Source organism: Phacochoerus africanus, chromosome 13 (assembly GCF_016906955.1).
Source record: "Phacochoerus africanus isolate WHEZ1 chromosome 13, ROS_Pafr_v1, whole genome shotgun sequence".
Lineage (NCBI taxonomy): Eukaryota > Metazoa > Chordata > Mammalia > Artiodactyla > Suidae > Phacochoerus > Phacochoerus africanus.
Genome location: NC_062556.1, coordinates 76,165,441 through 76,178,336, shown reverse-complemented (window position 1 = coordinate 76,178,336; position 12,896 = coordinate 76,165,441). Strand labels below are relative to the sequence as shown.

At 47.5% G+C, this 12,896-nt stretch overlaps 1 long non-coding RNA gene across 1 annotated transcript; it reads right to left on the bottom strand.

The window, feature by feature from the left end:
- Nucleotides 1-1,205: 1,205 nt before the first annotated feature.
- LOC125113391 (uncharacterized) lies at nt 1,206-5,218 on the bottom strand. The gene is made up of 3 exons (XR_007131441.1): nt 4,986-5,218; nt 2,469-3,133; nt 1,206-1,905 (listed from the first exon to the last, which is right to left on the bottom strand). It is a non-coding gene; the product is annotated as an uncharacterized LOC125113391 (long non-coding RNA).
- Between the last annotated feature and the right edge of the window lie 7,678 nt (nt 5,219-12,896).

Sequence of the window (12,896 nt, the reverse complement as noted above, 5' to 3'; positions counted from 1 at the left end):
TCATGCATCAAGGAATCAGCTATAGGAAGTCTGAGTTTTCCAGCAAAGCACAAACTACTTACACAAAAGTCAAAAGTAGAGCGAAAGGAATCGTGTCCCTGAACCTTTAGAGAACAGGTTGCCTACGTGATACCTCAGGACCCTTGACCGTTTAGTGCATGTCCTTTTTTTTTTGGCCGTGGCGTGTGGTGGCTGATGCGGGATCTCGGTTCCCAGACCGGGGATTGAATTTGCGTGTCTTCCACACACACACACATTCTCTCCCATGACCCCCACAGGGCTAGCTGGCAAAGCCAGACTCAACAGGATGCCTGGCCACCGGAGTCCCCGTCCCCCCCGCCCCCCGCCCCCCGCCAGCAAGCACCTTTGCCCCCAAAGTGGTTTGAAACCAAAGGGTCCGCTTCAGAAGCTCGAGCTGCCTGTAATCCTCAGTTTCTTTGCCTCCTCTGCCCTGGAGAAGCTCCTGGGTCTTCCCTGGATTCCAGGGACCTTGACTGTGACGACCACAGCCATTGTGGACGATTTGAGATGGAGCCTCTCCAGATGCCCCCTCGCCCTGTGCTCCGCTGTGGCTCTGTCCACCCAGGGTGCCAGCCCCCTGCTCTGACCCACAAGGGAGCCTCAGAATCGAGCTGTCCAAGAAGGGAAGGGTATCGAAGAGAAGAGGGTGCCCTGAAAAGATGTTTTAGGTTTCAGCTAATTTCTAGGACACGGTTAATAAAACCCACACAAATTCACCTGTTATGCTCTAGGGATTAACAGGCGTGAAGCTTGGTGACCGTGAGACATGTCGTCACCCAGATCTGCCTGTTGGTCACCAAGGCCTCTGCTGGTGTAGCTGGTGTCAGGTGGGGGACCCTCTGCGCAGCTGCCTGTTCCAGACTCTTCCTTCTTCCATGTAAATGGTTGTGTCTTTTAAACATTTTATATTGGTGTATAGGTGGTTTGGAATCATGTGTTAGTTTCAGGTGTACAGCACAGTGACTCAGTGATACATATACACATGTCCATTCTTTTTTAGATTCTTTTCCCATATAGGTAATTACAGAATAATGAAATTATCATACTAGGGGAAGTAAGTCAGACAGAGAGAGACAGAAATCATATGATATCACTTATACATGGAATCTAAAACAATAATACAGACGAACTTTTTTTTCTACAAAACAGAAACTCATCGGCTTAGAAAACAAACATATGGTTACCAAAGAGGGGATGAGGGGGTATAAATTAGGAGTTTGAGATTCACGTATATACACGTGACGACATGGAAAAGAGGTAATTAACACGGACCTACTGCACAGCACAGGGAACTACGCTCTAGCTTTTGCTAGACGTGCAGTGGCAATGACCTTCCCGGGAGCCACCATGTAAGTGTCTGTCATCGGATGTACTCGTCTCATCGAGCTCTTGGGCAGAGTCCCCTGGTATCTCCCCTCCTGTTGCTGCGGACGCATGAGGGGATTCTGGAATCCACCCGGGCAGGTGAGAGAGAGCAGCGCATTAGCTCTTAGCCCCGTGTGGTCTAGGGCGCAGAAGGATGCTGTCAAGATTCTTCCTGTGACCTTGAGAATCAGCTTGTCTAGCAGCTGGACCCGCCGTGCTGAGTATGTTCGCTCTGGCCCGGATTGTGCACCTGCTAAACACTTCGATATGCAGGAACCTGTTTAGCGAGCTGCAGTGGGGCTTAATGTTTACTCAGGGAAGCCAACCAGCCAGCAAAAAGGTTCCTGAGCTCCGTACCTCTTAGCCAAGGGGCCCGTGTAGCCGGGGAGGGAAGCAACCATGGGAAATCATTTGCTCAGGCATGGCTGCCTCTTTGTCTTCTGTCTTGGAAGGTCTCACCTTTTGCCACCTCATCTCTGGATGTTGGCAGGCATTTCTGGGGGGCGTTTTCAGGGAGACCTGCCCTTAGATAAAACATTTATTATGTGATAAAATAGGCGTGTTAAACTCATGCGAGAAATGACATTTTCATTTAATAGATAATGTTAGGACATCAGCTAATATTTGCAAAAACATAGCCAAGCAACAAACAAACACAGCCTAGATTCTCACTTGAGAGAAAATATATACAAAAAAATTCTGGCTGGCTTAAAGCGTTAAATATAGAAAAGAAAAATATAAAGATGTTGACGAATGTGTAAGTGGAAATATAACTCATCTCAGAAGGATGTTTTCTACGTATGAATCCATGGAAAAAACTACGGGGTCATAGATTTGACTTTTAAAAATGAAATACGAACCTGTCAATGAACAGAACCCAAGAGCAGAAGCAAAAGGAAAAGGGAAAAAAAGAAAAAGGAAATATTTACAGACAGGATAAATATTTATCACATTGTGCACAAATGGGTCACAGCCTTCATTTAGGCAGATCTTTTGCCAGGCAGTCAAAAGAAAGATGAGAGCATCAAAAGAGAGAGTTTCTGAGGATAAGAACCACAAAAATGCACTCGGAAAGGGCCTACGTGATCTTTCCTCAGCCACAGATCGGAGAGTCGGTCCTGGAGTAAGGATGGGGTCAGGCCGGCGTGGGCTGTTGTGACACCCTCTGGTCTCCCTCACAGAAGAGGCTGAGAAAAAGAGGCAAGGACATGATACGAAAGAAGACTCCTCGGGTCCCAGCCAGGACCTTGGCCAGACCCCCGGCAGGCAGGGGATGGGAACGCAAGACCCCACCAACGAATCTGACTGTGTTTTGCTTCATGGCTATGCACAAGTTATTCTGGGGTAAAATGTGTCCAATTTTTTCCCAATCGGATCGCCACTTTCGGTGTTCACTCCCAATCCAATAAATAATCCCTCTCATGAAAAAGAATAAAAATGACAGCAGCTAACATTCACCAAGTGCGTCCCAGGCATCGTGCTCCATGTTTTATTCAATTTTCACAAGACGGCAGTGCCTTAGGTTGTATTATTATCATCCCCAGTTTATAAATGAGGAAATGAAGGGTCAGTGCCCCAGATTTCATATGTTGGTTACTGTCAAATCCAAACCCAATTCCAGAGTCTAGCAGGTGCCCTCAAATCTGCACCTTAGTGCTATTCTAGCCACGACCAGTTAGCTCGAAACTGCATGCCCACTCTGGGACGAAGCAGGCTGTTGTTGCTATCGAACCAGTGGACTGATCACCTGAAAAACAAAACAAAACAAAACAAAAAAACTATGCATGGTTATTAGATTTCCCTCTTTTTCTTAGGCCCTGACCTTTTCAAGGCTAAACACTAAGTATGCTTCGGAGCCGGAGCCCCTCAAACAGGTGAGGGAGGTCTCTGGGCTTTTGCCGTCACCGTTTCTAAGCAGCGATGAGAAGTTATGTGAGTCAGTCACCAAACTGGATGTTTAGCCACGCCAGCCTTCACCAGGGACAAAGACCAGATCCACTTGTAATTTCTCCCGCTGCCGTTGGCAAGGCATTCCCACAATCAAAATGGAGCTGGTGTGAGTGGATTTGGAAATTATACATGTATACATGTGTGTTAGAATGATGCTCTAATATTACCGCTGAATGTAGGGGGCCAGTCCCAGGGGAATGTAATCTCTTCTGTGACTGCACTTCTACAGGGAAAATGTGTTTGCTCTGCTAAGATTTGCTTTTAGGATTTCCGAATCTGTCGCATACAGGAGCGCATCCAGAGAGATGAACGGTGTTTAACCCAGCGTCTCATAAAAAGCCACCATGTACCTTTATGTGCACAACACGTTGGTGTTGCCAACTCAGATGCACAGAAATAGAAGCGTCTGTTTACCCTCTCTGACACAGGGTTTAAGATAAGAGCGGATAAAGAAAATGCACAGAGTTCAGTCTCCCTCCCTCTGAATCCCCCGAGACTCTTTCCTCTGTCCAATTAAACAATTTCGTCTTGAACGGAAATGCTTCCGTAGGGCTTGAGTCTTTAAAAAAAAAAAAAAAGAAAAACAACCAAAGCTTTGCATCACAAACTGGAGGCTCGGCGACCCTGCCCAAAGGCTGCGTTTGGATTGGAAGGTGGGGTGGCCTCCAGCATGGAGTCTACCCTTCCGATGGAGGAGTCTACGGCCATCTGTGGGCACACTTGGTGACAAATGCTTGTGCATTCACTCTGGCTGTCACCTGGAGACACAGATAGGCATTCTCTTGTCTGCATTTCTTACAGAGATAGGACAGCGGGAAGGAGAAGAAAGGGGTTCAGGGAGGCAGGGAAAGGAGGGCTTCCTGAGACGAGGGGCAGCCCAGCTCCCGGGCTTTGTCCCCGGGGCAGGCTCTGCAGATCAAAACTGGCACAGACAGGGCCCAGTGGCCAAGGCAGGTCCACCCCTTTCAACATCTCCACTGGACCGAGCACCTTCTGGTCCCGTCGTCTGGCTCAGCAGAAGTCTCTCCAGATGTCGTTTAGCCCCCACGGTTGACGAGAAAATGCAGAAGAGAAATTGCATAGCGTGGGCAGCAGCCTCTCATTTCTCCTCTTTGGGGTTGTGGAGACGTCCAGGGAACTCCAGGGCCGGGGGCCGGGGGCTCCACGGTCCCCCACTTCCTTCTTGGTTCCTGACCTCTTCCTACACACGCCCGCGGAGGAGTCCTCCGCCTGGCCCCGGCTGGCTTCCTCCTCTCTCCACGAGGAGCCTGCAAGGTTTCTAGCAGATAAAATAGGTTCCCTCTGAGAGGTTCAGAAAGACGGCGTGGGCCACAGGAAGCCACTGGTTATATCCACAGGGCCAACCCCTGTTCTCAGCTTTGCACTCGATGCCTCATCTTTTTTTTTTCCCCCATAAAAATCTTTCTATTTATCGCCCTGTTATAAAGAGGAAAGCCCTGGAGAGGTGACCCTTTACCCCACTGACTTTTATGTGGGGGCAGAGCCAAGATTCCCAGCCCGTTAACTGCAGACCTTCTGTCTGAACCCGAAGATTTCCTGCGAGTATAGGTCTTCGACCTGCTGTAAAGGGTTCGTTCCCGGAAACAAGCCTGATCTCCCCCTGGCTCCTCTCAGGAACCGGGACCCACCTCAAGAGGGACAGCCGATGCGCTGTGATGCCTTTGATTCTGATGCCTTGCTGGGGCCCCCAGAGGGACCAGGATCCCAGGGCGTGGGTGAGGGCTGCAGCCAGGGCGGGTCTGCGAGTGGCCCTTGCAGAGGCTGCTTGGGAAGCCCCGTGTGGCTGGAGCTGCGGCCACACACGATAACCCTCTGAGAGCTCTGCCCGGGCCCCTCGGGCCGGGTCCCCACCCCTTCTGCTCACGATCCGTGGTTTTCTCTTTCATCTCTGCCTTGGGAGCATCAGTTGAGAAATCCCTCCCTTGTTACTTGACTGCACGTGATTTCTCAACTCAAGAGGAGGAGAATAAAAAAAGGGCATTGAAGACATCCTTGGATTAGAATTTAACTCTTCCCCTGCAATTGGGAACAAGTGTGTTATTTATGTCGAAACTTCAGCCTCGCTTCGCTCACAAAACACCATCTATCAAAATTCCTAGCTCGCAGAGTCACTCTGCCAGACCCAATTATGGAGTTAATTCCGCCCTAACTGGAAACAGAGGTTTCGGTTCATTTCCTCTCCCAAAGCTCTGGGGATGCCTTTGATTCAATTCCAGCTCGTCCAAGTTCAAGCCAGTTCAGCTGGATTCAGTGGGCACTTTCCAGCTTATCTTCTGTGAACGTAGAAACGCACACATGCGCTCACACCCACCCCACACTCACACCCAGGCTCACACGCTCACACATACACATGCCTGCAGCCGACAAACATATATATACACACATATACACACGTGCACACATTTATGGCCAGCCACACTCACACACAGGCACACAGGCTCACATACATGCACGTAGGCTCCCCACCTGCACGCACATGTACATACGTGCACACAGGCACACCTACCCCCCCCCCACACACACACACGTGTGCCCAGGCTCCCCTCCAACATCTGGTCACACATTTTAAGCTGGTCTGTTCTTATTTTTCCTCAATATTTGCAAAGCCTTATTGTTTACTTCTTCGGTTTTTTCCCCTTCCAAACGGTTTTCTTAGATTTCCGCTTTCCTTCTGTCCTCGTTGCAGAAGCTGCATTTCAACAAGCAGGAACCGACAACAACAGAACAGCGTGTCTTCAGCGAACTCACCGCAGACTGTATTACAGCACTGCTACCATCAGATCACTTCCTTAGACACAGAAGTCCTGCCACTTCTGATTCTCAGCCAATTGCGGTTTTCGCTCCTTGGGCTGAGAACCTCTCGGACACTCTGTACGCGCGTACTTTTCTTAGCTCTGCAGATGCATGAAGAAAGTGCTGGAAAGAAATACACAATGTAACTGTGACATATGCTATTCTCATTCTTCAGCTTCGAGAAAATAATTGCAAGGTTTTCTGCTTTTCATTAAACCAGCTATATCAGGTGGCACTGTATGAAGTTATCGTTTTCATAGGTGAAAGTGATTGAACGCCATCAGTTTATACGTCTTATCGTTAAAGATAAGTTTGCGTGGTTGGAAATGTCGGATAAAAGAAAACTCTGACTTGTGACAACTAGCTTAAGACATAGATAAAACTTTAATAAGGATTAGAGGAACTAAATGTTGGGAACTTTCCAAAACAACAATATATAAATACCCCAACTTTCTAAACAAGGACACTTGTGTTGAATGACAAGCCATTGTCCATGGCACCAGCAAACATGTGCTTTCTTAGAATAGGCAAAAGCACAGAGCAGATCTTGACATTCAGTGAAGGAGCAGTGTATTTAATTCGATCAGGGTCTTAAGAGATCTTTAATACAATTTTGCAACGTGGGCATACTAGGCGAAGTATATACTCCTGAAAAGGAAAAGCAGTTTTGTAAGTAATATATAGTATTAGCATCAGAGACTCAGAAAAAGAGATTAAATAAGAAGCACAGAGGAGTTCCCCTTGTGGCTCGGCGGTGATAACAACCCCATCTAGTACCCACAAGGATGCGGGTTCAAGCCTGGACCTTGCTCGCTCGCTCAGTGGGTTAAGGACCCAGCGTGGCCGTGAGCTGTGGTGTAGGTCACACATGCTGCTTGGATCCCCAGTTGCCGTGGCTTTGGTGTAGGCCAGTGGCTGCAGCTCTGATTTGACCCCTAGCCTGAGAACCTCCATATATTGCAGGTGCAGTCATAAAGAAGCTAAATAAATAAATAAGTAAATAAAGACGCACAGAAAGAGCTGATGAGTAGAACTATAATTTAATAGAAAAAATTGTAGTTTCGTCTTTGTTGTGTGAAGACGAAACTTTTTGATTATACGTTGTACTCCACTTGAAATCTCTTGGGAGTTCTTCTTATAACTGGGAAGCTAAGTAGCATTTTTAACTCACTTGCCCAAGTGTTAGTTGCTCACAAGGTCAGGTTACCTGAGGAAACCCCCAGAGCTCAGAGGTGGCTGTTCCGAGATGGGCCAGTGGCTGATGGACCCACTGAGGGGTCCCCCAGGACAGAGGAGGGATCGGCCTTGAGCTTCTCAAACCCGGGATCCACCTTGGTCCACGTTTTGTTTCTGAGAAGGAAAGTAAAATTGTCACTTGGCTGGGCAGGCCCCTTTCTGACACTGATTCTGCACATCAAAGTCCCAGGCGTTGGGGCTCCGGGTGGAGTGTTGCCGGTCGTGGACTTTGGGTTCTGACGCCCTGGGTCTGAGGTCCTTCTTAGTTGTAGGACTTGGGGTGAATGACTTGGCCCGAGAGGCGGTGTCCTCTGATGGGAGGCCCAACTTTCTCTTCTCCAGAGAGCCGATGTGGGGTGAGGTTAGAACATGCTCATGAAGCTGGGTGCCCCCTCCTTGTCCCACGTGGGACTCTTGGCCAGCTTTTCCTGGGGAACGCGACTTGCCACGGACTTACTTTCTGTGCCGGGACTTTTAACCCCATATCTCAGGCCTCTGGCAATAAGGAAACACTTCGTTTCCGGCTTCGGAGCGAAAACTCTGACTCCAACTTTATGACAGGAAATACCATCCAAACAATAGGATTTTCTCCCCCCCAAACTCCAGCTTCCTCCTTCAGACCACGACAGCCTTTGCTGGATCTCAGCCGGTTCTTAAAACGGTGGTTCCAAAGGCCGGACCCCTGGGCCTGCTGGGAGTAGGACCTTTCTGAATATCAGAATTATGTGACCTGTACGATCCACGCAGGACTCCAGCGCTCCACGCCGGCCTCTCTCTGCAGAGGACACATCCCAGGGGTCAAAGCGAGCATTTGGAAGCCAGAACGCACGGGCTTGCGGTCTTGCCGCAACGTCATAAATCTCGGAGCCGAAAGGAACTATCCGTGTTATTATTCTGATCCCTTCACTTTGCAGGGGACGAAGCTAAGACTGAACAGCAGAGGGGGGCTGTGTGGTTATTTCCCTGCATCTTTGCGGTGTTGAACCACCACGTACAGGGAACAGGACGGGATAGAGGCTCTTCTTAATAGCCGCTCATTACACCTGTTCTCTCCTGTGGGCAGGTGACCTGACGTGCCCTGACATTCACTGGGGACAGCATGGGGCCATCCCCTGGGAAGAAAAGGGTGGGAGACTCTTCCTTCCCTGTACAATTGATAAACCAAAGAAATGAAACCCCAAGGGTCTCCACACGCAGACACCACTGGCCATTTTGCGGCTCTCTTTGGCAGGGGTCTGACCCGCTCAAGGTTGGGTTGGAGTGTTACGACTCGGGTTGTGCCTGGGGCGTGGTTTCATCCCCGAATTTGCCTTTTGAAGGGTCTGGCCTCCCTGTCATCCAGAACACCGTCTGAGTGTGACATGATCTTTCAGGAGTCTAAACAACATCCCCCTGATCTGCTGTCACAAGCAGCGTTTACCAGCCTGGTCCCTCAGCCTCAGCAAGTTGGGTTTCGTCTGGGTTGATGCTTTCATGGTGCTCAGATCTGGAAAAGCATCCAAGAGAGGAAGCCCACCGCCCGTGCAAAGAGCAGACGTTCAAAGATGGCTTCACCTCCTCCTCTCATAAATAAGGAAGTATTCACTTACTCCTTCTTTTTTTCTTAACCTTCCTCTGGGAAGGTTAAAAGTGAAAGACTTTATTATGGTGTGGCGTCTGCATTAGTTGTTACCTTCACGTCCAGACCCCTGTTCACCTGCTCACAATGCACTTGTTACCCATGTCAGGGATATTTTGACAGATGCCAACGCTGAGCTTGGATAAAATTACCAAAATCTGGGAACTATTATTAGGATTATGCTTACCCACACTTGCGTAAAAGCAAGTCTTTTGCTTGCAAGTTCTTGAATGTTTATTGAATAAATGAATGAAGGACTCCCATGGCCACATCACTGCTAGGACGGGAGACAGACTCAATTCACATTCTGAATTCTTATTTTACATATCCATTTGCCGAGAATTCTTCTTTAAATACACTTTTTTTTTATCTTGGAATAATTTTAGATTTTTTTTTAAAGTTGCATGGCTAGTACCGAGACGTTCCCCAGCGATAGCTTCTTATGCAACTGTGGTACATGCATGAAGATCCTGAAGTGAACTTTGGTGTATTACTTTCAACCCAGCTCCAGACTGTATTCAGATTTCGCTGTGTTTCAAACTAATATTCCTTTTCTCCTCCAAGATCTGATTCAGGATGCCAGAGTCTATTTAGAAGAGGTTGGTTTTGTTACCCTCATAAAATTAAACGGCAAAATTCCCCTTCAGAAAACAACCATTGATGAACTTTATCAGGAAGTGGTAGGCTTATTCTACGAAGGGCCAGATGGTAAATATGTTAGGCTTTTACCCATATGCTCACCATTGCATTTGCCATTGGACTGCAAAAGCAGCCACAGACAAGAGCTAAAGAAACGAGAGTAGCTGTGTTCCAATAAAACTTTATTTGCAAAACATAAAGTGGCCATCTCTGAGTCCTGGGCAGCAGTTTTCCAACCTTTGGTTTTTATTGAGCTCTGGTTTAACATTAAGCGACCCCTCTCCTGCTGTCTGTACTACAGGGGGTAGAAGTCTCTGGACTGAAGATTCCTCTCTCTACTTTTATCTGCACCCATAATCCTCTTCCGTGCCGCTAGCAGAATCACCATTAGACACATTTAAGTTGCCAGTTTTGATTATTACCAGGCAGTAGGGTGTGAGTTAATCCCTGCCTAGCATGGTGGTGGGGGGCGCCGTTGAACAAACGGTCTGATGAATCTAGCTGATCAATTCCACTTGACCGAAATGCATTTCTGTAAGTCATTCACCTTTCATGTAGGTGTATCTGGAGGCAACTTCTTCGAGAAGTGTGCTGTTCTTCTGAGTTGTTAATCATTTGTTTTGGAGTTCACAAAAGAACTGTGTGGAAGGTACAGAAAGTCCCTGTATTCCCCCCACCCCACACCCCAAATGCACAGACTCCCCGTGTGATGGCTCATTTTATGTATCAACTTGACTGGGTCATGGGTGCCCAGATATTTGGTGCAACATTATTCTGGGTGTGCCTGAGAGGTCATTTTGGATGGGATCAATGCCTGAATTTATAGACTGAGTGAAGCAGATCACCCTCCCATGAGCAGGTGGGCCACACCCAATCAGTTGAAGGCCCGCATAGACAAAGGCTGACCCTCCCCCAAGGAAGAGAGAATTCTTCCTGCCTGACTGGTTTTTAACTGGGACATTGGCTGCTCCTGGGCTCAAGCCTACAGGCCTTTGGACTGGAGCTCATAACATCTGCTATCTTGGGATTTGTCAGTTTCCATAATCATGTGAGCCCAGTCCCTATAAGGCATCTGTGTATGTACATCCATAGTCCATTGGTCTTGTTTCTCTGGAGAACCCTGACTATTACACCCACCGTCAACAACCTGCAGTAGAAGGTACGTCTGTCTGTACAGGTGATGGACCTACTTTGTCACGTCATCAGCACCCAGGGTCCATGTTTTACACGTGGGTTCACTCTTGGTCTAGTATATTCTATGGGCTTGGACAGGTGTCTAATGACATATAACCCTCACTGTAGTATCAGACAGACTAATTTTACTCCCCAAAAATCCTTCTGGGTTCTAGAGTCGTCCCTTATACTCTGTGGCCCTAAATTAAAAAGACAAAAAAAAAGACCAGAATAAATGATAATAAAAAATAAAATAAAATAAAACAAAATTTTGTGAGATTTTTGAGATATGGCTTCTTCCAACACATCTCTCTTTTGTGTATGATAAGTAAACATACATATGGCTTTAAATTAATGCGTGTAAATCCCTTGAGAATTGTGACTTATCTTTTAAGCCCAGGGCTCCCCCTTGGTTTTGAGCCTCTTTGCAATTCAGCTTTAGCACTTGATTTTGTTTCATTTTTCCCGTCGGAGTCACCATACGCACAATCCTGGGGTTTTTAAAAAAGATTTTCAGGGAATTCCCGCTGTGGCTCAGCTGGTTAAGGATCCGGCATTGTCTCTACAGCGGCTCAGGACACTGCAGAGGCTCGGGGTTGATCCCATGCCTGGCCCAGTGCAGTGGGTTAAGGATCTGGCGTTGCTGCATCTGTGGCTTGGACTCAATCCCTGTCCCGGGAACTCCATAGCTGCGAATGTGGCCAAAAAAAAAAAAAAAGTTTTCTGCAAGCTTTAATGCCCTGTGATCATCTGTAGAAGCTGCAGTTTGGGGTCTACAGACTCCTTTACAGAGCCGTGGAAAGTAAATTTCCCAGAATTACAAGGTGTGGTTTTTGGCATGATCAGTTAAAAAAAAAAACAAAAAAACAATAGTAAAAAGGAATTTCTAAGAACATTCTTTACCTCTGAGTAATCTCGTTTTATTGCCTGCTGGACCTGTCAAAAAGGAATCCATCCTCCTGGGAATACCCTCAGGTTTCACGAGGCCCCGAGGAAATTGTAGTTTACAGGCAGAGCTAAGCAAAATGGATGAACGCTGATATTTCAGAAGACAGAAGGGACAGCTTGGCTCTGCCACTGCAGACTGCTTGTTTGTTCCCTCCTCTGCCTCGGCCGGGGAGGGTTTTGGGGCCAGGAATGCGACTGGGGAAATCAGGCAGCCCTGAGTATATCATTGCTGGTGGTTTAACACATGCGTGTCTTGAGAAGGGTTTGATGGAGTGGCTGGTACAATCATTATTAGAAGAGAAACTGGAAATTGTCCATTTGGGGATTTATGTTTCATTTTGAATCAGTGGTTTTTCGCCTTTTTTTTTTTTTTTTGGTCTTTTTAGGGCTGCATCCGAGGCATATGGAGATTCCCAGGCCGGGGGTCAAATCGGAGCTGTAGCCACCAGCCTACACCACAGCCACAGCAACATGGGATCTGGGCCGCATCTGCAACCTACACCACAGATCACAGCAACGTCGGATCCTTAACCCACTGAGCAAGGCCAGGGATCGAACCTGGGTCCTCATGGCTCCTAGTGAGATATGTTTCTGCTGAGCCATGATGGGAAACCCCCCCCCCCCTTTATTTTTTTAACTCTTTGGGAATCTCCTGGCGGTTATGGATTGGGCCCCTAGAAAAATACACAGTTACACAATATTTTGCTTTTTAAAGAGATTCTCATTCTATATACCTCAGAATGCAAAACCATGCTTTAAAAATCTTACTTTAGAATTTACCCTTTGAACGGCAGATATCTTATTACTATAAATTTTTTCTAAGTCGTATTTCATGCATGGTTACTCTGTTTACCATAGCGGTTTTGTTTCAATGATATAAGCCAAGAGAGAGCCACGTGTGGCTCCCAGGCAATCAACTGTTGCTCAGTGGGTCAGGGATCTGGCGTCGCCCTGAGCTGTGGTGTAGGTCGCAGATGTGGCTCAGATCCCTGTGCTACTGTGGCTGTGGTGTAGGCCGGCAGCTGTAGCTCCAATTTGACCCTGAGCTCGGGAAATTCCATATGCCGCGGGTGGGACCCTAAAAAGAAACAAATAAATAAGAGTGCAATTTGGCTAAATAGATACATGTGAA